The 27,898-nt window shown below is 44.5% G+C and overlaps 1 pseudogene across 1 annotated transcript; it reads right to left on the bottom strand.

The window, feature by feature from the left end:
• LOC147465552 (UDP-glycosyltransferase 85A5-like) lies at positions 1-27,406 on the bottom strand (annotated as a pseudogene). The gene is made up of 2 exons (XR_015189243.1): positions 26,512-27,406; positions 1-1,106 (listed from the first exon to the last, which is right to left on the bottom strand). The product of XR_015189243.1 is annotated as a UDP-glycosyltransferase 85A5-like (transcript).
• Positions 27,407-27,898: the final 492 nt, after the last annotated feature.

Here is a 27,898-nt window from a genome sequence, read left to right as displayed (position 1 = left end):
TCAAAAATCATTATTGATAAGTGAAAAGACATTCATGATTTTGACTAGAGTTCAGATCCTTCATTGCCTTTGTGCAGCAAATACAAGTGAGTGAGAGAGAAAAGGCATGTGCTCTAGAGAAGGCTTTTTGTTCTTGACAAAGCAACATTCCAAGCTTTTTGCTCAAATCAAGTCCCTTGCACACTTTCTAAGGGGCCTATCCCTTCAGATGAAAGCTCCATATTTGCTCCTTGAGATTATCAAAATGTTTATATGAAGAGCCCCCTTCCTTACAGGCCCTTAGAGCTAAACTACTCAAACTTTTAGCCTTTTGCCTCATCTCTTTCCCTTCCCCACCTTGCATAACAGTCCTCACTTTTTTCTCCATTTCCAACCGACTAACTAATCCATTATTACCATAGTTGGCTTCAAAACCAAGTCCAACACCCCATCTCTCTATCATCAATCTCCGGTTCAAGTATTGGTCGGCAAAAAGGGGCCATGTTAGCATTGGAACACCCATGGTAATGCCTTCAATGGTAGAGTTCCAGCCGCAATGTGTGAGAAAGCCACCGGTTGCGGGGTGTGAGAGCACATCTCGTTGACATGCCCATGGCACCAATAAACCTTGGTTTTTCAGTCGTCATGAGAGAGATTCAAATGTGTAATAGCTACAAAAGTCAGCCCGGAACACCCATAGGAAGGGTTGGCTACTAGCTTCTAAACCAAGCACAAGCTCTTCAAGTTGTGTCTCGGACATATTCACCAATGTTCCAAATGCAATGTATAGAACGGAATCCTCTGGCTGAATTTGTAGCCATTGCAAATGCAAGCCCAAGCTTCCCAATGAAACTCCTTTGGAAATGGTGAAGGTCGGTGTATTTACCAAGGGGCCCAATGCAAGAGGGTGAAGCCTAAAGTCTCTTCCAAAAAATCCAATATAGAGGACTCCAATTCTTCAAAAGTATTGATTACAATCCATGTTAATTCATGAACACGCCTAAATGGGGATCTTCCATACTCATCACATGGAAATGGAGGTGGTCGCTTGTCTATCATAAGACCGGATATCTCTGTGGGTTTAAGAGGAGGGATGCCTCGAGCACATGTAAAAAGCGTTGAATCATCTGCATTGTCATGGACAATCACAACAGTTAAAAAAGAAAATCCAAATTGCATCTATGTAGGATAACTATATTTCTTTAACAAGATAACAAGGTGAAGGAGCCACACTCATTATTCAGGTCCTATTTGCTTTATTAACTTCATAAGCAAGACCACAAAGATGCTCATATAATGTTGCATCTCGATGGCAACTTCCACACAAAGATGCAACTGCAAATTCAATTATCCACAAGTTGATTTGGTCCACATTGTTTACCAAATTTAAATGTAAGAAACTTGAGATAGGCTCCTCTTGAGCTGCACATGGAGGTTCTTTGGGCTAGATCTATGTTTTAAGAGTGCTGGCCAGAATTTAGAATGGATATCCGATAACGAGGTTGCATCACTTCTATAAATTACTAGAGAGTACTATACTTCAAGGGCTTTTGAACTATAAACTGACACCAAAAACAGCTGAGATTTGCAAATTAGAATGAAGACGTGGCATGCGAGTGTTGTGGGCGGTTGATGTCTCACGACAACAAGGTAGCTCATAAAGAACATTGGGTACCTTAATGCTAGTTGGAGGCCAATATGAAGAAATGTTTGGTTGGTTCATAACATCCTTGTAAAGGCTAGTTTGGGGTTAAAGAACTACCATTCTGCTTTTTGAGTCTACTAAGACTCTAAGCCCTTTTGTATTACCACAAGGTGGCCTAGTATCTCTTATACTCGCTAAGCGAGCATTCATTGTTATTCATCATTAAAAACTACTTGCTAATGCACAGTTCCAAGGAGCACAACAACACACATCTCATGCCCCCCAAACGGTAACAACTTCAAATGCTATGTGTACATCAACTCATCTCGTGTATGCAAAGAGGGTTATGCAAATCAAATACTAAGTTAATGGAGAACAGTAGAGGCATGCAAACCTTGCAAACAAGCTCACCAAATTCTCACATTAAAACCCCCTAAGCTTTTTGAGAATTTCCTTAGCATTGAAGTAAACAGAGCATGTCCATGTGGCACACAAAGCAATATGCATGTAACATCACCTTCATATTGGCGGGTAACATGTCTTCTCCCTTCTAAAACTTGATTGTTTTTCCAAGAGATTATAAGGTCCTTCACTCTGAAAACAACAATTTCTAGGATCCTTGTCTTACTTTCATGACTCTAAAGATTACGTCTCCTACAAATAAGAACATTGATTCCCCTCATAAAGGCAAAGAGGATTCTGTATGTTCAAATACTAATATGATGGAATCCGTCTCAATATACAGATCCTACGAATAAGCCTTTAATAGTAAAGTGCTAGGCTTTTCTAGAATCAACTTATCCCCTCATTCCTCAAACTGTAGATCAATTCTTGTACTTCTTTTCACGAGCTTCTAAGACCCTTCCAGTAGCTCCTACGACACTAGAGTAAGAAAGAATGGCTCAATGAGAGCATATTTCTTGGGCACTAGTGTATGCACCTTCACCCCCATAGCAAAGGAGATTCCAAACCAGCCTGCTCTAACCACATCCGACCTAGAAACAAGAGAAACAAAATAGCAAACAAGAGAACAAGAGAAGACACAAATCAGGCAGCCCTTACAAATAGACATGTGCACACAGCACACACATCACATACCACACCTTACATAGAAACACTTGCAGGCACATCTGAAGAAAAAGCACAAAAAACCACTATAAAAAAAAAAAAACATCAGTTCTTACATCTGCAACAAAGATCCCTTATCTACTACATCACCAACCCTAAGATGAAATTTTGTGAGAGCTCACAAAGGCCTCCTTGCATTGTGTTAAGGATGTGTGCATGTGTGTGCAAGTCCAACCCCTGATATTGAAAATACTCTTCCTCCTCCTCCTCCCTCTCACCAACCCTAAGATGAAATTTTGTGAGAACTCACAAAGGCCTCCTTGCATTGTGTTAAGGATGCGTGAATGTGTGTGCAAGTCCAACCCCTGATATTGAAAATCCTCTCCTCGTCGGATAGATCTTTAAGGTCTCTTGGGATAGTTTCCTACGACGTTAAAATACTCTTCTTCTTCTTCTTCTTCTCCTCTCTCTCTCTCTCTCTCTCTCTCTCTCTCTCTCTCTCTCTCCACACCCCATCAGGGCCAGTTTGCGACAATAGGAGAGGATACAGAGGGACGATACTCAACAAAGCAAGAGAGGGAACAGGGAGGAACACCCTCCCAGCATAAACATGCCTTGCAGAGAGTATCATGGCGTATTCTAGGCTAAAAGAGATCTTCCTCATAGGAGACTTTAATGGGCGGACATAAAGCAGGCAGCGTGAGACATATGGCTGAGTTTGGCATGTTGCACCGTCTTGATGAGACTAGATACGATAGGACCTCAACGACACCCACAGCCTATTGACAATACCTACTCATATTGGGATCACAACACCAACTTTTTATTTACGACACGCTGGCCCAGTGGCGAGATTCAAGAGGTCTCACATGTATCCCACCATCAATCTCAGAGGGAGGTAGCACAATGGACTACATTCTCGGATCCAGGGAGGCAGCACATTTGATCAGATCACTCTTTATCTTCCCACACCTATCCATGTTGAACATGCTTACCTCTCACTCTATCACCAGGAGGTGTATTTTTCATGTTGCCTTCTCTAAATATGTACTAAATTATTTTTATTTTTATTTTTTACTTGTTTTCCCCAGAACCTTTGAAAAGGTGCAAGTGGACATTCCATGGCCAGTGTAAACGGCTGCGGCCGAACGAGTTTCTCACATCGGGAGTCTAGGTCGGTCAGCCTGGGATTGGTCGGGCCAGTTAGCACTGAATTCTCATAAGTATGGAAGCTTGTGTACGCCAGATGAAATTTGGGTCACTCGGTAAGTCACTTCTAACTTTATAAGTTAGTGGGAACTAGAGAATTAACTCAAAAGGGGCAAACCGGACGCATGGTGGCTCCAGGTGGATTTTCCACTTCCATCAGCAAGAGGGGGTGCCCAATTTGAGAGTGGAGGCTGATTTTTGCAAGTAAGTGACCTGCAGTGTGTGTGTGTGTGTGTGTGAGTAGTGGGTGCAGGTTTACAGCTTTAATGGAAAGCTTGCCTTCTCCTTTGTCCTATGTAGCGCGATGATATGCTCTCGTGCATCTCTCTCCCCCCTTTGCACATATCGTAATGCCCCACTAGTTGGGCTATTCAGATAATCATGTACAATTATGTGGGTTTTATGCGTGTTTGCTAAGGCAGCCTTCTGAACAGGAACCGGATTAGCTAATTGCTAATCCCCCACAGGTACGCACAACCCCATCGTGAAGGAACACGAATTTGGAGAGTTTTCTCGGGTGAAAACCCCTCCAAATCACAGGACAACTGTCCCATTGCGTGCACGAGGTCTTGGGGAGCGTGTTGATGCGTTATCTCCGTCCGAAACGACCCAAAACAGAGAAATACAGCCTGCTGTGTAAAATTGCAGGTTTAGGGTTTTGCTCCTAAAGTGCACCAAAAATTCACAGAAGCTTCGGGGAAGCTAGAGTGTGGTTGGACAAGAGTTTGGGTACTTTTTACAGGCTGTAACAGTGAAAAACAGTGCTCTGCGTTTTCTCGCCAGCCCACAGAAAAGCTCCAAAATTGCATGGGAAGTCACCCCTGACTTGTACTTTTGGTCTATACAGGTTATAGAGCCGTTATGCTGTCGAAATTGGGCCAAATTCCAAAATTACATCCCTAGACACGTTTGGACAGCTTGTAAAGTTGCTTGGGAATTTCCCATATGAATCAAATAAAGAGATATCACAAGGGGCGCCAGTTTTTGGGGCCCACAGGGTGTCGGTCATCATTGCGCAGAGCATTCTAGCTGTTGGACACAAGTGTTGAGTCTCTCTCTTTTCCATCAGTATTCTGTATGTAATTAACAAGTTGTAGATTTGGTACCGCCCTTTACTATGTATTGGCTGGTTATATGTTCCATCGCCGGGATAAGACACTTTTTCCTCAAAGAGTGCGCCGTGGATACAGAGTTAAGCACTATGGCAGAAAGGAGAGACGAGGTTTTTGAAAAGGAAGCATCCCCTTATAGTGGGCAGGAGGAGCAAAGGGTTCTTGACAAAGGGAAGCGACCCATGGATCCGGAGGATGAGAATCTTATGTTCAAAGCTCGGTTCTTGAAAATCATGGATATCTTTGAGCAAATGGCTCAGGATCCGAAGTTACAGAAGTACTTACAGGCTCCTAAACAGGTTCTCTTCCCTACCACCCTTAAAAGAGGGGTCACATGCAAAGGGGTCTCATGACACTCATGGAAAGGCTTTTGTGGAAGAGCAGCAGCAAGTGGTGAAGACACCCAATGTGTCTACACGTCCAAATGAACATGTGGTATCTGGACACGAGGCTATGAATGGTGAAGGCAGTAATGAACAAGCCGTTCGACAAACCATTCCACCGTTTACTTCATATCCTGGTTACTTTGGTGGTGGTTCAATGTTTCAGACTATGGCTGGACAATCCACAGATTTACAAGGGTACATACAAGAAATGTGTTTGGGGCAATGCAACCAGGCGCGGTTAACCCTATGTGAGGGAACATAGGTGTTCAACCAGGTTTTCAGGGGCCTATGGCAATTTTGGGATGCTTGGAACTCACTTTGGCATGGCTGGTTTCTCACGGCAAAATGCTCAACATACAAATAACCTTGGCAAAACAAGTGATATGAGTACTAGAATGCTTAACCGAGAAGTACCACTTCTTAAAGCACCTATTGATGATGATGTGGCTACTATGAGCCAACCAAAGGAATACAAGGAAGGCGGGGCAGCCGTGAAGTTTGACACTTTTAATGGCACACAGGACAAAATGAAGGCCTTGACCTTCATATAGCACTTTGATGCGGCATATGCAGGTGGGAACTTCACAGAGTCTTCCAAGATACGCAAGGCTGCCACCTTTTTGAAGGGTAATGCGTTGAGATGGTGGACCACATTGTTAAATCAAGGCCAAGCTCCTACAACATGGGTCCAGTTTAAACAGATATTTTCTCCTGCGTGGCTCACAAACACTTTCGAGGTGGATGTGATCACGGATGGTATAATTTGAATGCATCAAATTGTGCAAGTCTAGAAGAGTACAATTAGAAATTTTGGGATGCCTTGCTACCCATAAGCTCTTACCGGTTTGTACCATTGACAGAATAGATTGAAAGGTATTGTTGTGGATTGCCAAAGGAAATCAAGGACTACTGGACGAAGACCAATGTCATCAACATTATGCAGTTGAATGAGAATGCAACAATGGCCAATAACTTGTTGCAGGGTAAATCCAATGGATTTCAAGGCAGCAACAAGGAGTCCCACGGCAAGCAATTTTCAGCCAAGGGCAATGTCACAACAAGTGCTTTCAAGAAGAAGCCTTTCGGAGGACAGAGGCAATTGAACCCTTCTACTGGGCAAAGCCAAGGGAAGAAAAGGCAATTTTCTGGCAAGACATTTGAGGAGAGGAAAACTCTAAGAGAGGCCAAGAAATGCTACATTTGTGAAGAGGAGGGACATTTTGCTAATGAATGCCCACAGAGGAAGTCACAGGATAAGGATGACGAGTCAGAGCATAAAGGAAAGAAGCCAAAGCCGAGTGCAAAACTTGTCCCAGATTTGGTTAGTGACCAGCCAAACATAGATGCCACAGAACTGTGCAGAGCTTGGGGCAAACTTGTCCCAGATTTGGTTGGTGACCAGCAAACATAGATGCCACGGAACTGTGCAGAGCTTGGGGCAAAGTTAGAGACCAGACAGTGCTCGTTTTCTTTGATCCAAGAGCCCGTGCAAATTCTTACTGCTCCATAAAATTGCTCTTGAGCCAAAAGAAAAGGTGTAGCCTATAGTCGATCGTCGTCCATCTGGATCTCCACCCCAATCTAAATGACTCCATCCTCGTAAAATGATCTTGAGTTTGTACATCTAGCCGCATAGTGAATGCCTAATGACTTAGTCGCCTTTAAATACCGCAGAGTCCGAAAAGCATGTTGCAAATGTGACTTGGCGAGTCTTTGCATGAAAGAATTGAGGAGTCCCACCACGAAGCAGGCATCAAACCGGGTGTTGAGAACCCAAAAAGAGAACCGACCAATTTACGATACTTTGTAGATCTTCTACAACTGAGGGGTCCTACTGTGACAACTTCTGATTGGGATCCATAGGGGTTGAGATAAATTTACACTCAGTCATATCACATGCTTCCAACAACTCTTGGATATAGCGCTCTGTGAGAGAAATATGTCCATATCTGGGGCTGCAAAAGAACGACAAAAAGAGTGTCATAGGAAGAAAGATGCAAGAGTCTACTTTCTGGTACCATATTGCCAACATCTGGTAAGCCTGTAAGCATCTGCTAACGAAAATCAAGCCAAAGAGGATCGTTATTCAAATAGCCAAATCTGTAGTGCCAATGTCACGTGCACATCCAACCCTATGTGTACGTGGACAAGCTACTTCATGACATGGATTCAGTTCAGTTAGATTAGGAAGTGTTCTCGCACTTTTGTGAGTTTGTTCGCATACCGTGGATGCCCCAAGCACTTAGAGTAGATGCATATCTCTGGTTGCACACAGCATGATCATCAGATTACAATCAAAACCCATTAGCTTTGGCAGTGTTCTGTGTCACTCAAGGAAAGAACCACAAGAATTTTGTCGCTTGTTGCAGTCGCACATAACCCAAGTCTTCTTGGGCGTGTCGATTCCTAATTGTGTTTTTGAAGAGTGACAAGAAACCCAAGAAAGAAGGGTTTGTCCAGCTTCCCCTTGTTCTCTTTTCACTCATTGAGAGCGGACCGTGCACTTAGCGGTCGGCTAATCGACGTGAGGTAAAAAGCAACCTTGGTGTGAGCCCAAGGCCGCCAAAGGGTGCGCCTGCGGAAAAGAGAAGAGCTCCGGTAAGAGAAGATCCTTCTCTAACACAGATTGCAAGAGAAAGAAGAACCTCAAGAGCTTCAAAACCCTCAAGAACCAAGACCCACAAGAACCCAAGTTCCTCGTGAACTTAAGAACCTAAGACTTCAATGGATGGTCATCACCCGAAGCGGAATGGATACTTCGCATGGAGGTGGTGAGCATGGGAGTGGCAAAGAAGAGTTTTCTCCACCAGGAGGTTTTTCTGACCCTCCCCTTCCCCATCTACGCAAAGGATTGCACTAACTCCTATGGAGGCTTTCGACAAGATGATGATGGACACGAAGTTAGAACGCGAAGCAAGAGAAGAGCTCGGGTAAGAGAAGATCCTTCTCTAACACAAATTGCAAGAGAAGAAGAACCTCAAGAGCTTCAAAACCCTCAAGAACCCAAGAACCAAGACCCACAAGAACCCAAGTTCCTCGTGAACTTAAGAACCCAAGACTTCAATGGATGGTCATCACCCGAAGCGGAATGGATACTTCGCATGGAGGTGGTGACCATGGGAGTGACAAAGAAGATTTTTCTCCACCAGGAGGTTTTTCTAACCCTCCCCCTTCCCCATCTACGCAAAGGATTGCACTAACTCCTATGGAGGCTTTCGACAAGATGATGATGGACAGGAAGTTAGAACGCGAAGCAAGGAAGTTAGAATACAAAGAAAGAAAGGTAGCTATTGCGAGAGAGAGTGAGCAAGCGCGCTTGGCGGCCGAAGAAAGAATGGTAGCCATAGATCGTGAATACGAAGAAAGACAGCTAGCCTTTGAGTGTGAGCGTGAGCAAGCGCGCTTGGCGGCCGAAGACAGAAGGGTAGCCTTGGAGCGTGAGCATGAGCAAGCGCGCTTGGCAGCCGAACAAAGAAACCAACACATGCAAGAGTTGTTGCGACTCTTTTCTAATGTGCAGGCACAGACTGAACAGAATCAGGAGGAGGAGACTCTCTCAGTCTCTTCTTTTCCAAAGCGTGACACACATGATTTGAATGATAATGATAAGCATGATGAATTCGATAATAATGATAAGCATGATGATTTACATGATCAAGATGTGATTTCTCACAAGCATGATGATTTGCAAGAAGATGATGTGATTGTTCACGAGGATGATGGTTTAGTTGATACTTTTTCTAGTGAAGCTAACCTCGTTGCAGATTCGATCAATCACGAAGAACTGATCTTGGCTTTCAAGTCGAGGTCCACAAAACCCCCACAAGAAGATTCGATCAATCACGAAGAACCGATCTTGGCTCTCGAGTCGAGGTCCAAAGAACCCCCACAGGAAGTATTATGTGTTTGAATGATTAGTCAGCACGCATTGTTCGAGTGTTTCATTCGTGATGCTTTTTTGTATTTTAGTCACCGTCCTTATGTGATCCCTTTTCATAGGCATGCCATATTGTACAATGAACAGATTCACTCATGAATGAGCAAGGATGTATGTGGATTACTCATGAAAAGATGAAATGTTTGCATTCAAGGAATTCACATTCCATGTCTCTTCCTTGGCATGACACAGTATCGAAAGACCACAAGAAGGATTGAGCATAAAGCATCGGCATTTCCATTGTGTTTTGCCACAGTTGATTGATTTAGATCAGAAAGTCGAGATTCGACCCCATTGTTTGCGTATGTTTGATGAACGGTTTGTCACTTCATCACTTTGTTCATCTGCATTGCATGCACAGTTTTTTCGAAGGAATAGTATTTTTCCAATCACTTTACATGGAATGGGTATGTTCATGTTTTTGTGTTGGAAGTGGTTTCAGGAATTTTCATCCTCAGAGATTCTTGAAGGTAGACGCATGACTATCGACAAAGTTGAAGCATTGAAGGAGCCACAGATGATTGTCGCTTTCGGCGCGCCCAAAGAAGCAAGCGTTGCAGACCTTTATGAAGTTCAAGTATCTCATAACCCACGCATCAGAGTGGGCCGGCGAAGAGTCCTTCCCAAGATTCCAGACGCTATTGGCGATCTCCCTCGACGCCATACAGTTCGGTACTAGTACCTCACTTTGAAAAGGAGGGGATGTCACGTGCACATCTAACCCTATGTGTACATGGACAAGCTACTTCATGACTTGGGTTCAGTCCAGTTCAGTTCAATTTAATTAGGAAGTGTTCTGGCACTTTTGTAAGTCTGTTCGCAGACTGTGCATGCCCAGGCACTTAGAGTAGATGCATATCCTCTGGTTGCACACAGCATGATCATCAGATTACAGTTAGAACCCATCAGGAGCATTTTTACAATGCATAGACCTATTTTCCCTATTTTAGCCATTTTTCACTTATTATTTTTAAGTGACTTTTGTTGGGAACTAGGTAGGGCAATTTGACTGTGAATATATATAAGAAAACCCAGCGCTAGCATTCTCTGGCAGAAGAGGCAGCAGGAACCTTGTGTTCATCAGGCACCTTCTCAGCAAGACACCCCCCCCCCAAAACAGAAGACCTAGCGTTTTTGCAAATGCAAGCCTAGCGTTTTCACCCAGAACCAGCCTTGGCGTTTTGCATTGCAGATCAGCCCCAGCATTGGAAGACACGGCAGATCACTAGCGTTTCCACAGTAGGACAAGAATCAGCCCTAGTGTTTTTGCATTTGCAGAACCTCCCAACGTTTTGCAATTCTTTGCAATAAGACTCTCATAGGCACCAGCCTTTTCAGTTTTCAGCAGTCAGATTCCATAGTAGAACCCCCAATCCTCGTAGATCTCACCTTCCTACAGCAGATCCTCGCCACACGATCACATCCAGCGTAGTTTGCAGTTTCAGCCCGGAAAACGCAGGTTTCAGCACCTGCGTTTTCAGCGCGTCGTCGTCGCATCGTCGTCATCGACATAGAGTCAGAATTCAGCAGATAAAGATTTACAGAGAGCGTTAGATTTCAGCCCGTCTCGTCATCGTCCTCATCGTCGGCAAGTCCAAGCATTGTAGAGATATGTGCAATCAATAGTAGACCGCTCTCTCCATAGAGGGTGGGGCCTTTGGAGGAGGGTTTTGACAACATTCCAGTGCCGTATTCTTCTCTCTCTATCTCTTAGTCTCAGCACCTTCATTCACAGTGTTCACCACTTTGTTTGTGTCCATTGCACTCTCTCACTAAAGGAATGGAAGGCTCTCCCTTCCATAAGTAAAAGGAACCTTGAACACAGTTCGGAGCACTCGTCTTGAGCAAAGTTCAACATACACTTCAACTGCACCTTACTACCAAAGATCACTTGTAGGTACCCTGACTGTTGAAGAAAAAGCATGGACCCTGTAGAGTCCGTTCTCCACTAAGTCCATTCTGACCTCCTTGCCAGAGTCAAGTTCCCAAATAGATACTGCATCCTCTGTAAAAATCACCTCCATGCCTAGCTTGCACACCTCACGCATAGATTGTTACCATATACATGTGCTAGTGATGTGTGTGAACACACTAGGACCGCCGGCGCATTTTTTCCCTCTTTAGGAGGTTTTTTCGCCCGAGCATTGTAGATACACCCATCACTCTAGGGCTATCTATCTTTCCATTGCACACTAAGTAATACACTCTCTATTGTGTGCCTTGAGCTTCCTTCATCTTCTCCAAGCTGTGTGCGTTTCTCTGCAACCCTAATTCCAACAATTGGTATCAGAGCAAGTTACGTCCTCCCGAGCTTAGTCGCCAGCTGCTCCATCACACGCCTGCTCACTTTCTCCGATTTTAGTGAGATTTGGCTAGCGTTCGCGGGTCGATAAAAATTTCGGGGGAATTCATAGAGCTCAATCTGCTCAAATTTTTTATTCGGGCTCATTTCGGCCTCCGTTTCCACTACAGGCAGGTCTGCACAGGTAGTTTCGTCATTTGTGCTGAATTTCTGTCAGTGCCGTTTTTTGTATAACAGGTGCCTTACAGTCTTCTACGGTTTGTGCTATATAGCACGTGTTGTTCCCGCTCCGTTTCTTCTATTTTCGGGCAGTTTTCACATCAGGTGAAGTATTTACCATGGCTGACAACAACACAGATGTGTTCAAGATGTTCGCTGCTGAGGACAGGTTGGATGGGGACAATTACCCTATGTGGACTTATATGATGCTACACGTTCTTGTGTCAAAGGGCGTCTGGAATATTGTGCAGGGCATTGATGTACGTCCTCATTCTGAGAATGTAGGCGATGTTGAGGATGTTGCAGGTCTTGCTGCAAGGATTGCTGCTATTAGAGTTGTTTTGCCTACGGCAGAACAAGCTCGTTGGGATGTAAAGGATGCGCAGGCTCATGCATTGATTGCGTTGTTTGTGAAGCGCACCATTGTTCCTCACATCCGTTCAGCAAAATCTGCAAAACAAGCTTGGGATATTTTGGTTGGTCTTTATGCAAGTCGCATGAGGCTAAAATTGCTTTGCTGCGTAAAGAGCTGGAGTCGAAGATTATGCATGAGGAAGATAATATGGACACTTTCCTTGCTAGTGTCAAGGATATCAATGAGCAACTTATTTCTGCAGGTGAAGTCATTTCAGATAGTTCCCTTGTGCAGACTGTTCTTGATGCCTTACCAGATTCTTACCAGACTTTTGCTAGTACTTGGAGACTTATGACCCAAGGAAATCCTGAAGTTGTCAAGTTTGATGCATTATGCACATTGCTATTGCAAGAGTCACTTTCTATAAAAAACAGGACTAGGCAGCGTGCAGTTGACAGGCTTTTATTGCTTCTCAAAGAAAGGGTGGTAACAGCAATACAGCCACTTCTTATGGTTCTGCTGCGAGTGGAAAAAATTATGTTCCTAATGCTTCTGCTGGCAACAATTGTCTGGAAATTCTGGTGATAAGGGCAAAATAAAATGCGTTGCCATTATTGTAAAGCTAATGATCACTTAATCAAGTCATGTCCAAGTTGAAGGCCAAAGAGGCTAAGAAGAAAGAGGGTGGTTCCACTGCAAATGCTGCTTCCAATACAAATGCAACCATTGTTGAGTCTTTTGTAAAAGGAGACTGTGTTGCTGATGTTGATGTAGAATGGGCTTTTAGCTAGAGTGCACTTACAATCCCGCTGTCCATGATGCATGCTTGTCAGTTGCTGCAGATTCACATGTGTGGTATTTTGAGAGTGGTGCTACAAAGCACATTCCTCACATCGTGAATTGTTCACCTCTCTCGAGTCTGTCCCTCTTAGGAATTCAGTCACTTGTGCCAACAATGCCTCTTATTCGGTTCAGGGAGTTGGAAAGATTGTGCTTACTGCTGCAAATGGCAGTTCCTTCACACTTGTTGATGCACTTTATGTACCTCGGATCAAGAAGAATCTCTTGTCTGTATCCGCACTTGCTAGACTTGGACTTGTAGTCAAATTTGTGGATAACAGATGTACAGTTCGTGATCTCAGTTTTGGTGATGAAATTGTTGCATCTCGCCTTTTGTGCCATGGGCTCTATAAGCTCACTTTGTATGACAAGTGTGGACAAAATTTTGTAAATGCTGTTGCAGATTCAAGGGCTATTTCAGATGCAAAACTTTAGCATGCATGTTTTGGTCATCTGAATTTTGTCAGTTTGCTGCGTTTGCAGAAATCTAATATGGTTACTTCTTTGTCACCTCTTGAAGCACCTGCCAAACATGTTTGTGAAGGCTGTATTTTGGGTTAGATGAAGCGTTCTAAGTTTCCAAATGATGGTTCAGTTCGGGCCACATACAGGTTGCAGCTTGTGCATAGTGATGTTTGTGGGCCCATGCAAACTCTATCCTTGGGCAATTACCTTTACTTCATGACTTTCATTGATGATTACTCCAGGCATGCATGGGTATTTCCGCTTAAAGACAAGTCCGAAGTTTTTATGTGCTTCAAACAATTTCTGGCTATGGCTAAAAATGTCTCAAAATGTACTATGGGCACCCTCCGTTCCCATCGAGGGGGGAGGTATATGTCTCATGAAGTCAATGCATTTCTAGCTAGTCGTGGGATAAAACACCAATGTACAGTGCCTTATACACCTCAGCAAAATGGTGTTGCTGAGAGGAAAAACAGGTCACTTACGGAAATGGCACGATGTATTGTCAAAAGTCAAGCTTTGCCGCATTCTTTTTGGCTTGAAGCCATCATGTGTGCCACTTATGTACTGGACAGGTGTCCTACGAAAGCTTTGCAGTCTATTACTCCATATGAAGCATGGCATGATAGAAAGCCTTCTATTGAGCACATGCGTGTTTTTGGTTGTTTGGCATATGCATTGGTGCCACAAACACAGCGCAAAAAATTGGATGATAAGGCTGTCAAATGTATTTTTGTTGGTTATAGTGCTGAAAGCAAAGGTTACAGGTTGTATCTTCCGCAAACAAAACGTATTCTGGTTTCACGGGATGTAGTGTTTGTGGAAGATTCTGTTCAGCCCTTGCTGTCATGTACTAGAGACAGTAATGTAAGCTCAAAGGACATTTATGACACTTTGTTGCCTCTTTTCAGTGGTGGAAATACGAATGTAAGTTCCAATGAGGCAAATGTACAGCCTATGGGGTTTTCTGAAAATGTTACAGATCAACCTATTATTGATGCAGATGTACATGATGTACTTGATGAGGAAAGGGCTGAAAATGAGCAAGCTAGAGGTATGCCAAAATGGCTGATGCACACTTTGAGTGACAGTAAATTGGATGCACCTTTGTTTAGTCGTACTCGTTCAGGCTCTCGCCATGTATCTTATGCATCAGATTGTTATCATTTGGCTGTGTCTAGCTTACATGATGTTGAGGAGCCTCTGTCTTTTGATGAAGCACAGAATTCAAAAAATTGGATGGCTGCCATGCAATCATAATATGATGCACTTATAAAAAATGACACCTGGACTTTATGTGATTTGCCTCCTCGCAAAAAGGCCATTGGTACGAAGTGGGTTTACAAGTTGAAACACAAGCCGGATGGTGAGATCGATCGCCATAAGGCTCGACTTGTTGCAAAAGGTTATGCACAGCAAAAAGGCATAGATTATGAAGAGACCTTTGCTCCCACTTGTCGTATGACTACTATGTGTTTTCTATGTGCATTGGCAGCTCATTTTGGTTGGGATGTACATCAATCAGACATTGTTACTGCTTTCTTGAACGGTGACATATTTGAGGATATTTATGTAACTCAGCCTCGCGGTTTTGTCAAGAAAGGACAAGAGGACAAAGTGTGCAGATGTAAGAAGGCTTTGTATGGGTTGAAGCTATCTCCTCATGCTTGGTATGAGAAAGCTGACACTCATTTGGTCAAACGAGGCTTTCGTAATAGTCCAACAGAAAGCACATTGTATGTAAAGCGTGAGGGTGATGTACTTCTCATTGTGGTTCTTTATGTCGATGATTTGCTGATCACTGGACCAAATGAGAGACATATTGCTAAATTTAAAGCTAATTTGGAATGCTACTTTCAAGATGAAAGATTTGGGACTGTTGCATCATTACTTGGGTATACAGTTTAAGCAGTGTCATGGTGGTATTGCCTCGTGTCAAAAAAGTTACATAGAGACATTGCTATGTAAGTTTGGACTTGAGGATTGCAAACCTATTGTCACTCCCATGGAAACAGGTTTGAAGTTGAGTCTACATGATGCTGGCGATCCTGCTGATGTCACTCTTTACCAAACTGATGTTCGCTGTCTCATTTATGTATGCAACACAAGGCCGGATATTCAGTTTGCAGTCTCACAAGTCAGCAAATTTATGCATAGCCCAGGTCTAAGAATTGGCAGGCTGTCAAAAGGATTTTCCGCTACCTTAGTGGCACTTTATATCTTGGCTTGTTTTATCCCAAGGGGGGATCATTGCCGCCAGACTTACATGCTTTTTCGGACTCAGATTGGGCTGGTTGTTTTGACACGCGAGTGTCCACAAGTGGTTTTTGTTTCATGCTTGACAGTTCATGTATATCATGGTTGAGTAAGAAGCAACCTACCGTGGCCACTTCGAGTTGTGAGGCTGAGTACAGGGCAGTCTTCACAGCTACGGTTGAGTGTGTATGGCTCAGACGCCTTATGGCTGAATTGGGTGTTGGACAAGACACTGCCAACACTATCTACACTGACAGTCAGAGCGCATTAGCAATTGCGAGGAACCCAGTTTTTCATGCTCGCACAAAGCACATTGAGGTCCATTACCGCTATGTCACGGAGAGGCTCTCAGCAGGAGAGATCAGCTTGGCTTATGTGCCAACACAGGACAACCTTGTAGATCTTTTCACAAAGGCATTATCTCGTGAGAAGCTGGAAGCTTTCCGCAAAGCTTTGGGCTTACTTCCCTTTGTGGACTGATCATGTCCTCGGGGCATGGCACTTCCCTTTACTCATGTGCTAGCTCTCGTTCACAGCATCACTCCAGGAGGAATTTGTTACCATATACATGAGGTTGTTAGGTGCAGCGGAATGAATATTGTATTTTCTCAAGATTAGTGATCTTTATTGCTCAAGGTTCCTTTTAGTTCTTAGGGAAGAGAGAGCTTTCCGTCTTGTAGAGTGCTGTGGTCACGAACAAAGTGAGTGGATATTGTGCGTGCAAATGAATGAGACTGAAAGAAGGAGAGAGAAGAGATACGACCTCCTCCGAAGGCCCCACTCTCGTCGGCGAGTGGTCTAATCTTTGATTGCATAGAGGTGTACAATGCGTATGCAATGGACTATGCAACTTGGTCTATGCCGATGATGACGACGACGACGGCGGCTGAAATCTGAGATCTTCTAATCGCTGAATTCTGGGACTTTCGGTGGCTGAAAATGACTGTTTTGGCTGCGTTTTCTTGGCAGAAAAATGAGGTTTCTTAGGGCCGAAAACTGATGGTCTTTACGGGCTGAATCTGCTACACTTTAGGTGAATGATGCCGCTCTTAATTTGCTGCTGAAATCCAAAAACGCCAGGGGCTGAAATTGGTCCTTCTGTCGCCGGGGTTCTGCAAATGCAAAAACGCTAGGCTGATTTGCTGTGTCGTGATGACGCCGGGGCTGATCTGCTGTGCACAAATCGCCAAGGCTGATCTGATGCAAAAACGCTAGGTCTTCTGTGGAGAAAACGCCAGAGTAGTCGCGGGGGTTGGTCTTGCTGAGAAGTTGCCTGTTGAGCAAGCTGCTCCTGTTGCCGCTTCTGCCATTTAGTGCTAACTTGGGTTTGCTTATATAGAAACTTAGCAAAATTGCCCTACCTACTTTTGTTGGAAAGTCACTTAAAAATAATAAGTGAAAATAACCAATAAATAGGAAAATAGGCTAAATGCACTGGAAAATTCCCCTAACTGATGCGAATGGATTCTGATGGGAATTCCGATGATCATGCTGTGTGCAACCGGAGGATATGCATCTATGCTAAGTGACTGGGCATGCACGGTCTACGAATAGACTCACAAAAGTGTTAGATCACTGCTAATCTAGACTTGACTTGACTTGACTGAACCTTGCTATGGTGTAGCTTGTCCACGGACACATAGGGTTGGGATGTGTCACGTGACAGTGGTAGTGATGTGTGTGAACACACTAGGACCGTCGGGGCATTCTTTTCCTCTTTAGGAGGTTTTTTCCCCCGAGCATATACGCCCAAGGTTGTAAGGTACGTAGTATTCGGTACGTGTTCGGTACGTACTGTACGTTGTACCGTATGGATTGGGCCATAAGGTACGTAAAATTCGTAGTATATTTTGAAAAGCTAAAAATACAAAGAATTTCAAATTTATATACAACCTATCTAGTTTAAAAACACTGCACAATACTTAAACATAGCCACAACTTTCAAAAAACACTTAAAATCACCCCACAAGTTAAGTAACCGCTAGATAACTCTGCAACACAATTAACGCACACTTCCAAGTTGAATACAAAACTTACAATCTTTCGCGAGGTCAGGACTCTAGAGTGCCTCCTTGCAGACTCCAAACACAAAGAGAAGGAGGGAGGGAGGGAGAAAGAACCTTATCGGTGGCGGCAAATCCTTCCTTGGTCTCTGTGCAGAGACTCTGTTCTACTCTCTGATTCTCTGTTGTGATAATAACCAGTATAGGATAGGTGGACTTATTAAAGGCCTCGCCCACCTAATCCAACCACGGGGAATAGGCACTGTTGGCGATTTTTTTTTTCCAGAGGTTTATTTTTTCAAAGGTTTTTTTTTTTTTTTTTTGTACGTACAGAATCGTACGGTGCGTACGGATACCGTACGGACGTACCGTACGGAACCGTACCGTACGTACGTACGGAAACAACCTTGTATACACCCATCACTCTAGGGCTATCTATCTTTCCATTGCACACTAAGTAACACACTCTCTATTGTGTGCCTTGAGCTTCCTTCGTCTTCTCCAAGGTTGTGTGTGTTTCTCTGCAACCCTAATTCCAACATAGACCTAAGATAAAATCCCAACTTCGGAACATAAAGTACCTTGGAAGTATGCAAACCCTCTCTGCCGCGAGGAATCAACTATATAGATCCCTCACTCTGATTAGGAATTTCAAATTTGTCACCAGATTTTCACCACACTATTGTCGCATGTTGGACAAAAGATCCTTCGAAGGTGCCATGTGTCATGAGGCACCACTACCCACAATCTCCAATCACGACCATCTTGAACCACGAGCCGTCACAACCTTCGATGTCCCTGGAGAGTCCTTTGAGGATAGAATCTCCAAATGAACAAAGACTAGTGGTTGCACCACCGCCACCGAAGAAGTCGAAGCATCTCCAACTCGCTTTGGACACTTCTGCCAATAATGGCCCTTTTTCCCACAATGATTACAATGTTGATCCGTCTTCAAGGCTTCTTTTTCAGCATCACTCTTCTTTTCTTTGTTGTTGTTTTTCTTCTTACCCTTCTGCTTCTCATTGTTGTTGGAAGAACCAGTCAAGGCTTCAAAGTCTGACTTCTGCTCCATACTGAAACGCTCCTCTTGGTCCAACACCATTGGAGCAATCTCATTCCAAGAAAAGGTTTTCAACGAGCCACTAGCAATCAACGAAGAATAGACATTGGTATACCGAGGAGGTAACTGGGCCAAAAGCTAGATGGCCATGTCCTCTAAACTGATAAGCTTTCCCATATGAAGTATCTCCTGTTGAAGCTTCTTGCATCTTGTTAATGTAATCCCTCATGGTCCAGTCATGGATGAGTACTTTGCATCCAGGGTTCTCAACTACACCTCTAAGGCTACACACTTCATTGGAGAAAATCGATCATATAGTGAAGAAAACCGATCCCAAATCAACTTCGCCTCCTTATCAATCGGATGTGACTGCTGATGATTGATGGTATACAATTTGAAAAGACCGGATTCGAGCATTGACACGCTTCCATAAGTTCGCTTCGCAGAGCCTTTGGCTTTTGAAAGTAGCTCCAAACAAAGTCTCCAAGTCTCCAAGCTCCTAAGAGTCGAAGACCGCCATCATGATCGCTTTCCAAATGGCTTAGTTCTCGCCATTCAATTGCCGATCTGTCACGTGACACAACCAACCCTATGTGTCCGTGGACAAGCTACAGCATCATCAGGGTTCAGTCAGTCCAGTCAGTCTAGATTAGAAGTGATCTGACACTTTCGTGAGTCTATTCGTACACCGTGCATGCCCAGTCACTTAGCATAGATGCATATCCTTTGGTTGCACACAGCATGATCATCAGTATTCCCTTCAGAATCCATTAGATTCAATCAGGGGAATTTTCCAGTGCATTTAGCCTATTTTCCCTATTTTTGGTATTTTTCACTTGTTATTTTTAAGTTACTTTCCAACAAAAGTAGGTAGGGCAATTTTGCTAAGTTAATATATAAGCAAACCCAAGTTAGCACTTTCTGACAGAAGAGGCAATAGGAGCTTCCCGCTCAACAGGCAACTTCTCAGCAGAACCCGCAGTACCCTCAGCACCCGCACGGCCTTGGCGACCTCCCTCCCCAAGCCTAGCGTTTCCAGTTCCCATCACCATCAAGACCCCACGATTTCTTGGCGTTTTCCCTTGCAATCATCGCCAACAACTTCAGCACCCTCGCGTCATGATCGTCAGCATCACAAATAGGCCAACGTTTTTGCACTAACGCCGGCAGTCCAGCCAACGTTTTTGGTATTCATCCCTTGGCAGTAGAAGACAACTAGCGTTTTTGGTTTGTAGCCAATCTGTAGCAGAGCAGTTCAGCGTTTCCATTTTCAGCCTGTTTTGAAGCAGATGCAGCAGCGTTTTCAGCCTTCAGATCGGTAGCAGATTCAGCCCTAGAAGCATAGCGGAAGATCCCCATTTTCAGCCATAAAAACACAGCTAAAACAGAGATTTTCAGCCACCGAAACAGTCCCGAAATTCAGCACATACAAGATCACAGATTTCAGCCCTAAAGTCGTCGTCGTCATCACCGTCGTCGTCATCGGCATAGTCCCAAGTGCATCAGTCCATTGCATCAGCATTGTAGCACTTTGTGCAATCAATAAGTAGACCACTCTCGCCGACGAAAGTGGGGCCTTCAGAGGAGGGTTTTACGTCTCTGGTGTCGTATCTCTCTTTTCTCTCTATCTCTGTCTCATACACTTGCACGCACAGTGTCCACTCACTTTGTTCATGATCATAGCACTTTCCATTAAGAACGGAAGGCTCTCCCTTCCATAAGAACTAAAAGGAACCTTGAGCACAATTCGGAGCACTCATCTTGAGCAAAGCGCAAACAATCATTCCGCTACACCTAACATTGGTATCGACGTGAGATGGGAAAAAACAACCTTGGTGTGAGCGCAAGGCTGCCAAGGGGTGCGCCCACGGAAAGGAGTAGAACTCGGGTGAAGAGAAGATCCTTCTCAAACACGGTTTGCAAGCGAAAGAAAACTCAAGAACCTCAAGAACTCAAGACCCGCAAGAACCCAAGTTCCTCGTGAACTCAAGAACCGCAAGAACCCAAGTTCCTCGTGAACTTAAGAAACCAAGACCACAAGAATCTACGACTTCAGAATGGTCATCACTCGAAGCGGAATGGATACTTCGCTTGGAGGTGATGAGCATGAGAGAGGCGAAGACGAATTTTCCCCACCAGGAGGTTTTTCCGACCCTCCCCCATCCCCATCAACGCCAAGGATTGCACTAACTCCTATGGAGGAGTTGAAGCAGTTGTTTAAGGAAAGACAGTTAGAACAGGAAGAAAGAAAAACAGAAAGAGAAGCAGAAAGAAAGACCTATGAAGAACAAAGGGCAGCCATAGATCGTGAATACAAAGAAGGAATGGCAGCCATACAGTGTCAGTACGACTTGGAAGAAAAAGAAAGTGAAGCCAAATTTGATCTCGAAAACAAAGCAAGACAAGCAGAATTTGATCGCGAGAACAAAGCCCTCAAAGAAAAGAGCGACCAACACATAAAAGAGTTCTTCCGACTTTTTTCTCAAGTGCAAGCACAGATGTAAGAGATTCGGGAAAAGGAGACTCTCTCAGTCTCTTCTTCTCCAACGCATGATACACACAATTTGCATGATTGTGTGAAGCATGATGATGATTTGATTGACAATGACTTGCATGATGATTTGAATGACAATGATAAGCATGATGATTTGGATGCCAATGATTTGTATAATGATTTGGATGACAATGACAAGCATGATGATTTGCATGAAGATGATGTGATTGTTCACAAGGATGATGTGTTAGTGGATTGTTTTTCTAGCGAAGTTAACCTCGTTGTAGATTCGATCAATCACGAAGAACCGATCTTGGCTTTCGAGTCGAGGTCCAAAGAACCCCCCTAGGACGATTCGATCATTCAGGAAGAATCGATCTTGGCTCTCGAGCCTAGGTCCAAAGAACCCTCACAGGAAGTATTATGTGTTCGCATGATTGGTACGCACGCATTGTTCGAGTGTTTCATTCGTGTTCGTTTCCTGTATTTTAGTCAGCGTCTTTATGTGATCCCTTTTCCTAGGCATGACATTGTATGTTGAGCACGTTTCTCTCATGGATGAGCACGAATGTATGCGGATTTTTCGTGAAAAGCTGAAAAGTATGTATGTCAGGAAGTCACATTCCATGTCTCTTCCTTGGCACGACACAGTTGTAGAAAGAGCACATGAAAGTATGAGCACCAAGCGTGGGCATTTCCATTGTGTTTTGCCACAGTTGATTGCTTTAGATCATAAGAGAAAGATTCGATCTCATTGTTTGCATGTGTTTGATGAACGGGTTGTCACTCCGTCTCTATGTTCATCTACATTGCATACACAATCTTTAGAGAAGACAAGATTTTTTCCCTTCACTTTACATGGAATGGGTATGTTCATGGTTTTGTGTTGGAAGTGGTTTCAGGAATTTTCAGCCATGGAGATTCTTGAAGACGAAAGAAGCAGGTCTCTAGACGAAGTTGAAGTAAGGAAAGAGCCACAGAAGACTTTGTGTCGCTTTCGGCGCGGCCCAAAGAAGCAAGCGTTGCAGACCTTTATGAAGTTCAAGTACCGCACGACCCACACATCAGAGTGGGCTGGCGAAGAGTCCCTTCCAGGATTCCGGATGCTATTGGCGATCTCTCTCAACATCCTACAGTTCGGTACCAGTACCTCACTTTGAAAAGGAGGGGATGTCACGTGACACATCCAACCCTATGTGTCCGTGGACAAGCTACAGCATCATCAGGGTTCAGTCAGTCCAGTCAATTTAGATTAGAAGTAATATGGCACTTTGTGAGTCTATTCATAGACCGTGCATGCCCAGTCACTTAGCATAGATGCATATCCTCTAGTTGCACACAGCATGATCATTAGTATTCCCTTCAGTATCCATCAGATTCAGTCGGGGGAATTTTCCAGTGCATTTAACCTATGTTTCCTATTTTTTGTATTTTTCACTTATTATTTTCAAGTGACTTTCCAACAAAAGTAGATAGTGCAATTTTGCTAAGTTAATATATAAGCAAACCCAAGTTAGCACTTTCTGGCAGAAGAGGCAGCAGGAGCTTCCCGCTCAACAGGCAACTTCTCAGCAGAACCCGCAGTACCCTCAGCACCCGCAAGGCCTTGGCGACCTCCCTCCCCAAGCCTAGCGTTTCCAGTTCCCATCACCATCAAGACCCCATGATTTCTTGGCATTTTCCCTTGCAGTCATCGCCAACAACTTCAGTACCCTGGCGTTTTCAGCCATGATCGTCAGCATCACAAACAAGCCAGCGTTTTTGCACTAAAAGCCAGCAGTCGAGCCAGCGTTTTTCGTATTCAGCCCTTGGCAGTAGAAGACAACTAGCGTTTTTGGTTTGTAGCCAATCTGTAGCAGAGCAGTTCAGCGTTTCCATTTTCAGCCTGTTTTGAAGCAGATGCAGCAACATTTTCAGCCTTCAGATCGGTAGCAGATTCAGCCCTAGAAGCATAGCAGAAGACCCCCATTTTCAGCCAGAAAAACGCAGCCAAAACAAAGATTTTCAGCCACCGAAACAGTCCCGAAATTCAGCACATAGAAGATCACAGATTTCAGCCCTAAAGTCGTCGTCGTCATCACCGTCGTCATCATTGGCATAGTCCCAAGTGCATCAGCATTGTACCACTTTGTGCAATCAATAAGTAGACCACTCTCGCCGACGAGAGTGGAGCCTTCGGAGGAGGGTTTTACAACGTCTCTGGTGTCGTATCTCTCTTCTCTCTCTATCTCTCAGTCTCATACACTTGCACACACAGTGTCCACTCACTTTGTTCGTGATCATAGCACTTTCCATTAAGAACGGAAGGCTCTCCCTTCCATAAGAACTAAAAGAAACCTTGAGCACAGTTCAGAGCACTCATCTTGAGCAAAGCGCAAACAATCATTCCGTTGCACCTAACACGATCCGAGGGAAAGATAAGAAGGATAGGTATCATGATTGGTTGATCACATATACCGGAGTAGAACTAATCTCTCCACTCCTCCTTAACAAGTGGTTCACAACCACTGTCGGTAGCATCCTCAGGTTGTACTTCTTCATCACAGACCGAACTCATGTTAGAATCATCACTCCTCTCCATCGTGTGAGAGAATTTCAGCATTCGATGAGGCTAGGTCAAGGAAGAAGAGAGAAAATCTTCAAATCTATCCACTACAGCCGAAATCGGCCCCAGATGAGTGAAAAACGCAAAGAAAAAACGCAAACCGTCTCTTTACATCACGGAACTCGACACCAAAACTCGCACAGATCACCAATCCGATTCAAGAGCACATCGTGACTCTGATTACTATGTCAAAGGTGCAACAGAAAAGGGTGAATCGGGCGATGATCTCGTCTCTAACCGCGAGCAAACCTCCTCTTAGGACCAAGCAGCCAATGGATTTCGGGTCTATTGTAATAGATCTCCTCGTACACAAGCTCCTAGCGCGAACCGCCCACCGTACGGGTAGGCAATCACACATCGTGTAGGGTGTCTACATGGCAAGGAGGGAGCAGTAGTAGAGAGAGGAAGAGAGATCGCTATGCCAAAATGCTAGTGAGACAGAGACAGCACACACAAAAAACGCTAGCAAGAGGAAAACGCTAGATTGCTATGCCCAAAACGCTGGAGCTCTACATTGAACAACATGCCAAAAAATACCAAGGGAGGGTGTGCATATATAGGGAATTGGAGTGCATCCATGAGAAAAGGTACATCTACCTCAGATACGACCGGGCACAACCACAAAACAACCCTCACTCCCTAATCTTCTCCTGTGAGATACAAGAGCCACCACTATAAGACTTCATTTGGGAGGCGCAAGCGTAAATTTGATAGATACTTTTGTTCATATTATGCTATATGCTAATCATATTGTCATGGGGGAGGGCACTCCACTATCACAAGAGGGACTACAAGTCCCCATCCCCCCTTCTGCACCCCTGTCCCTATATAGAGAAGTAACAATAATGCTTGACCCACATCTCAATAACTCATGTCAAATAAATGGGAATATGAAGGGTCAAAAACATAAAATAAGGGCGCCAGACAAAAAGGCCACAAGTGTTACACCGGAAAAAATCTGAAAAAAGCCCCCCATGATGCCTAGACTCTAGAAAAGCCTCACAAGGCCAACCATAGCCACAAAGAAGCCCTCACTCACAAGATCTATATGGGGAAACCCATGAGATAACCTCCAAAACTCTATCAAATTGGGCATTTCAAGTCCCATCCCACAAACTAGACCTTGAGGTTGGGCAAGCAACGCCATATATCCATAGAGATCTCATGAAATGCAGGGTATATGGAGAGTGCTATGTGTGCAGATGTCAAGAATGTGAGAGTATATGGGGTATATATACATTCCTTTTCTCACGAAAGCCCTCACTTAAAGTGCTATTGGAGTCGAGAGACCAGAGGCAACTGGGTTGCTTCTTGTTCGAGATTCAGAGATAGAGAGACTCTCCAGGCAGCTGGGTTACTTCTTAATCGAAATTCAGAGATAGAGAGACTCTCCTTTAGTCAACACACTCACCAATGGAGGGCGACAGTCACAACTGATGGTCCATGCCTTCTTTCAGAGAGTAGCCAAGTCCCACCCACTGGCATTCAGAGAGCTGTCACCTTATAGCAAGCAACAATTGTTAGAGCCCCTAGACGCCCGGAGCACAAGGATACTAGGCCCTAAGAATACATCATAGGGCCATCCGAGAAATCGAACTACGAGTCAACGACATGAGCAAACGAGAGAAAGGGAGATAGAGGGAGCTTGCTGCTGTGCTAGGGGACTTCACTCTCTGCCCACCTATGCATGCCATACTACACACCTATTTTCGTACCGGATGGAGCTAACTAGTCTTTTTCATATCATGGTTGTATTCTCCCACGCATACAGCTCCATCCCCTTCATCCCTCACACACATTTTTACACATCCATATGTCAATCTGTTTTATTCTATCGCAGGTTTATTTCAGCACTTACACCTTTTTCTAGTACCCAGAGGACACACACGTGTACATTGTTCTGTCTTATAGGCCAACTTCAGCCTCTAAAAGACGTTAATAAAGCTCTCTCTCTCTCTCTCTCTCTCTCTCTCTCTCTCTCTCTCTCTCTCTCTCTCTAGATTGTTAAGGTCTCTTGCTACGGCATTACACGTTTTTTCTTCTTTTTATGTAGCTCACTGCCCGGTGATCTCTAATCTCTGATAGTGATCAACCTGGTGCCATGTGATAGCAATGTCAAACCTATAGAGTCACAGACCCTCAGCACTAAAGGACACGGGAGGTTTAATGAAGCTCCAGGCTGGGATCTACGGCGGCGAAACTATGACAAGGGAATCAAGGCGCGCGCAACCCTTGATTTCAGGGGTAAACTACGACAAAATATAGTAAACTTGGACACGCGGGGAGCCTGTCCAAGTTTATTTATGATTTTATGGTTTGCCCACATGTTCACATGGCCGTCGCGGGCGTAGCGGTTAGTGCATTGGGCTCTCACGCTGGTCGCCTGGGTTCGAGGCCCTATGCCTACGATCAGCGCCCATTTTTTTCCGCCATCCATTCGTCTCGAGATTCCCCCTTTGGACCCCCACCACGGATCCCATCTCTTTCCTCCCGTGCCCTTTAGTGCTGAGGGTCACAGACGGTCTAACACATCAAGTGAATGCAGTATATGTGGAAAGGGAGAAGGCCAACAATACCAGCAAGGAGCTGAAGTAGATTCTGTGAGTAAAGGGCATTGCAGGCAAAATGGGCTGCATTCTGCGTCCACAGACCTGGGGAGGGGAAGCCAGCAGCAAGAGCCAGGTCCAATATATACATCATCCGATAATCAAACACAAGAAAAGTCACGGGAGGCTCCTCCTCCTTCAACCGAGCAAGCAGACGTGCCACCGCAGCTCGCATCATTGGCTTGAACATCTCCATCATGGTCCCAAGAGTATTCTCATGCTCGAATGGGAACTCTTCTTCTAGAGAGGCAAAGCGCAAAAGACCAGCTCCTGCTTCGAGGGTTTCCTCATTCTCGGTGATCAGGTGATGGTTTGTGCTGATGTTGGCGAAGGTTACCATAAAACCTGCAGAGACGAGCTTGAGGGAGAGAGCCAAGAGGGGTTGTATGTGGCCTTGGAAAGGCAGGGGCACAGCAAGTGCGTGTGGCTTGCTCCGTTGAGCACAGGCCATTGAGGCAATGAGGAGTGCTGGTAAGCAAATGTCAAGCCTTGGGGATTCTCTCATATAGGCCTAAGTGGGTTGTTACCATCTGCGCCTAACGGCTCTACTCACACGACGGCCACTACTTAAATAATTTAATTGGATGCCACACAAACGATAGCATTAGTAGTTATAGTAATAAGCTCAGCCTAAATTCCACTGACGTGGAATTTTGCAGAGGTCTGCGGGCACGACAAGCGTGCACGATCTTCGGCCACAACTCCACCCGTTGCGACGACAGCCATGTCGGATAGCACCATTGACGACGTCCACGCCAGCTCCTACGACATGTAGAGAGAGAGAGAGAACGCGCGCCGAGGTGAGAGAGACACACAAAGAGAGACTCTCGTCCTCCACGATAATGAGGCGCAACTGAGGTGCAGCCGCCGGTGCCTTGGCCACCATGAGAGAGAGAGAGAGAGAGAGAGAGAGAGAGAGAGCGTGCTGCAGAAAGGGGGGGGGGGGGGGAGGAAGATTTTTTTGGGGCCCCAAAGTCAAAGTCTCTATTATAATAATAATAATAATAGAAACTTGCTATTATTATAAAAATAGCATCTCCTTTTCTTTCAATTTTGAAGCGTTAAATTTTGCTTTTGTGGGGAAAAAAATCAAACCGAAGATTTGGGTGCTCTATTCGGCAGCATAAGCGAAACAATTAAAATCTCTATGATTAGGCCTAGAGCCTGCTATTTGCTATTTTCCCCCATCACAATTCATGACAATCAGGAATTCAAAAATGACACGATGAGGGGTTCAACGAGCCCCATCAATGAAATCCCATTCGACAGCCTAACACACTCTCACAAAAAACCATTTTCTCTGCAAAAACAAGTTATAAAACTTCACAAGGCGTGCCCATACTCAATTTAAAATCTT

This window comes from Adiantum capillus-veneris, chromosome 1, assembly GCF_014529385.1.
Source record: "Adiantum capillus-veneris isolate H3 chromosome 1, ASM1452938v2, whole genome shotgun sequence".
Lineage (NCBI taxonomy): Eukaryota > Viridiplantae > Streptophyta > Polypodiopsida > Polypodiales > Pteridaceae > Adiantum > Adiantum capillus-veneris.
The sequence above is the reverse complement of the archived record's forward strand: the minus strand, read 5'-3'. Positions and strand labels throughout refer to the sequence as shown.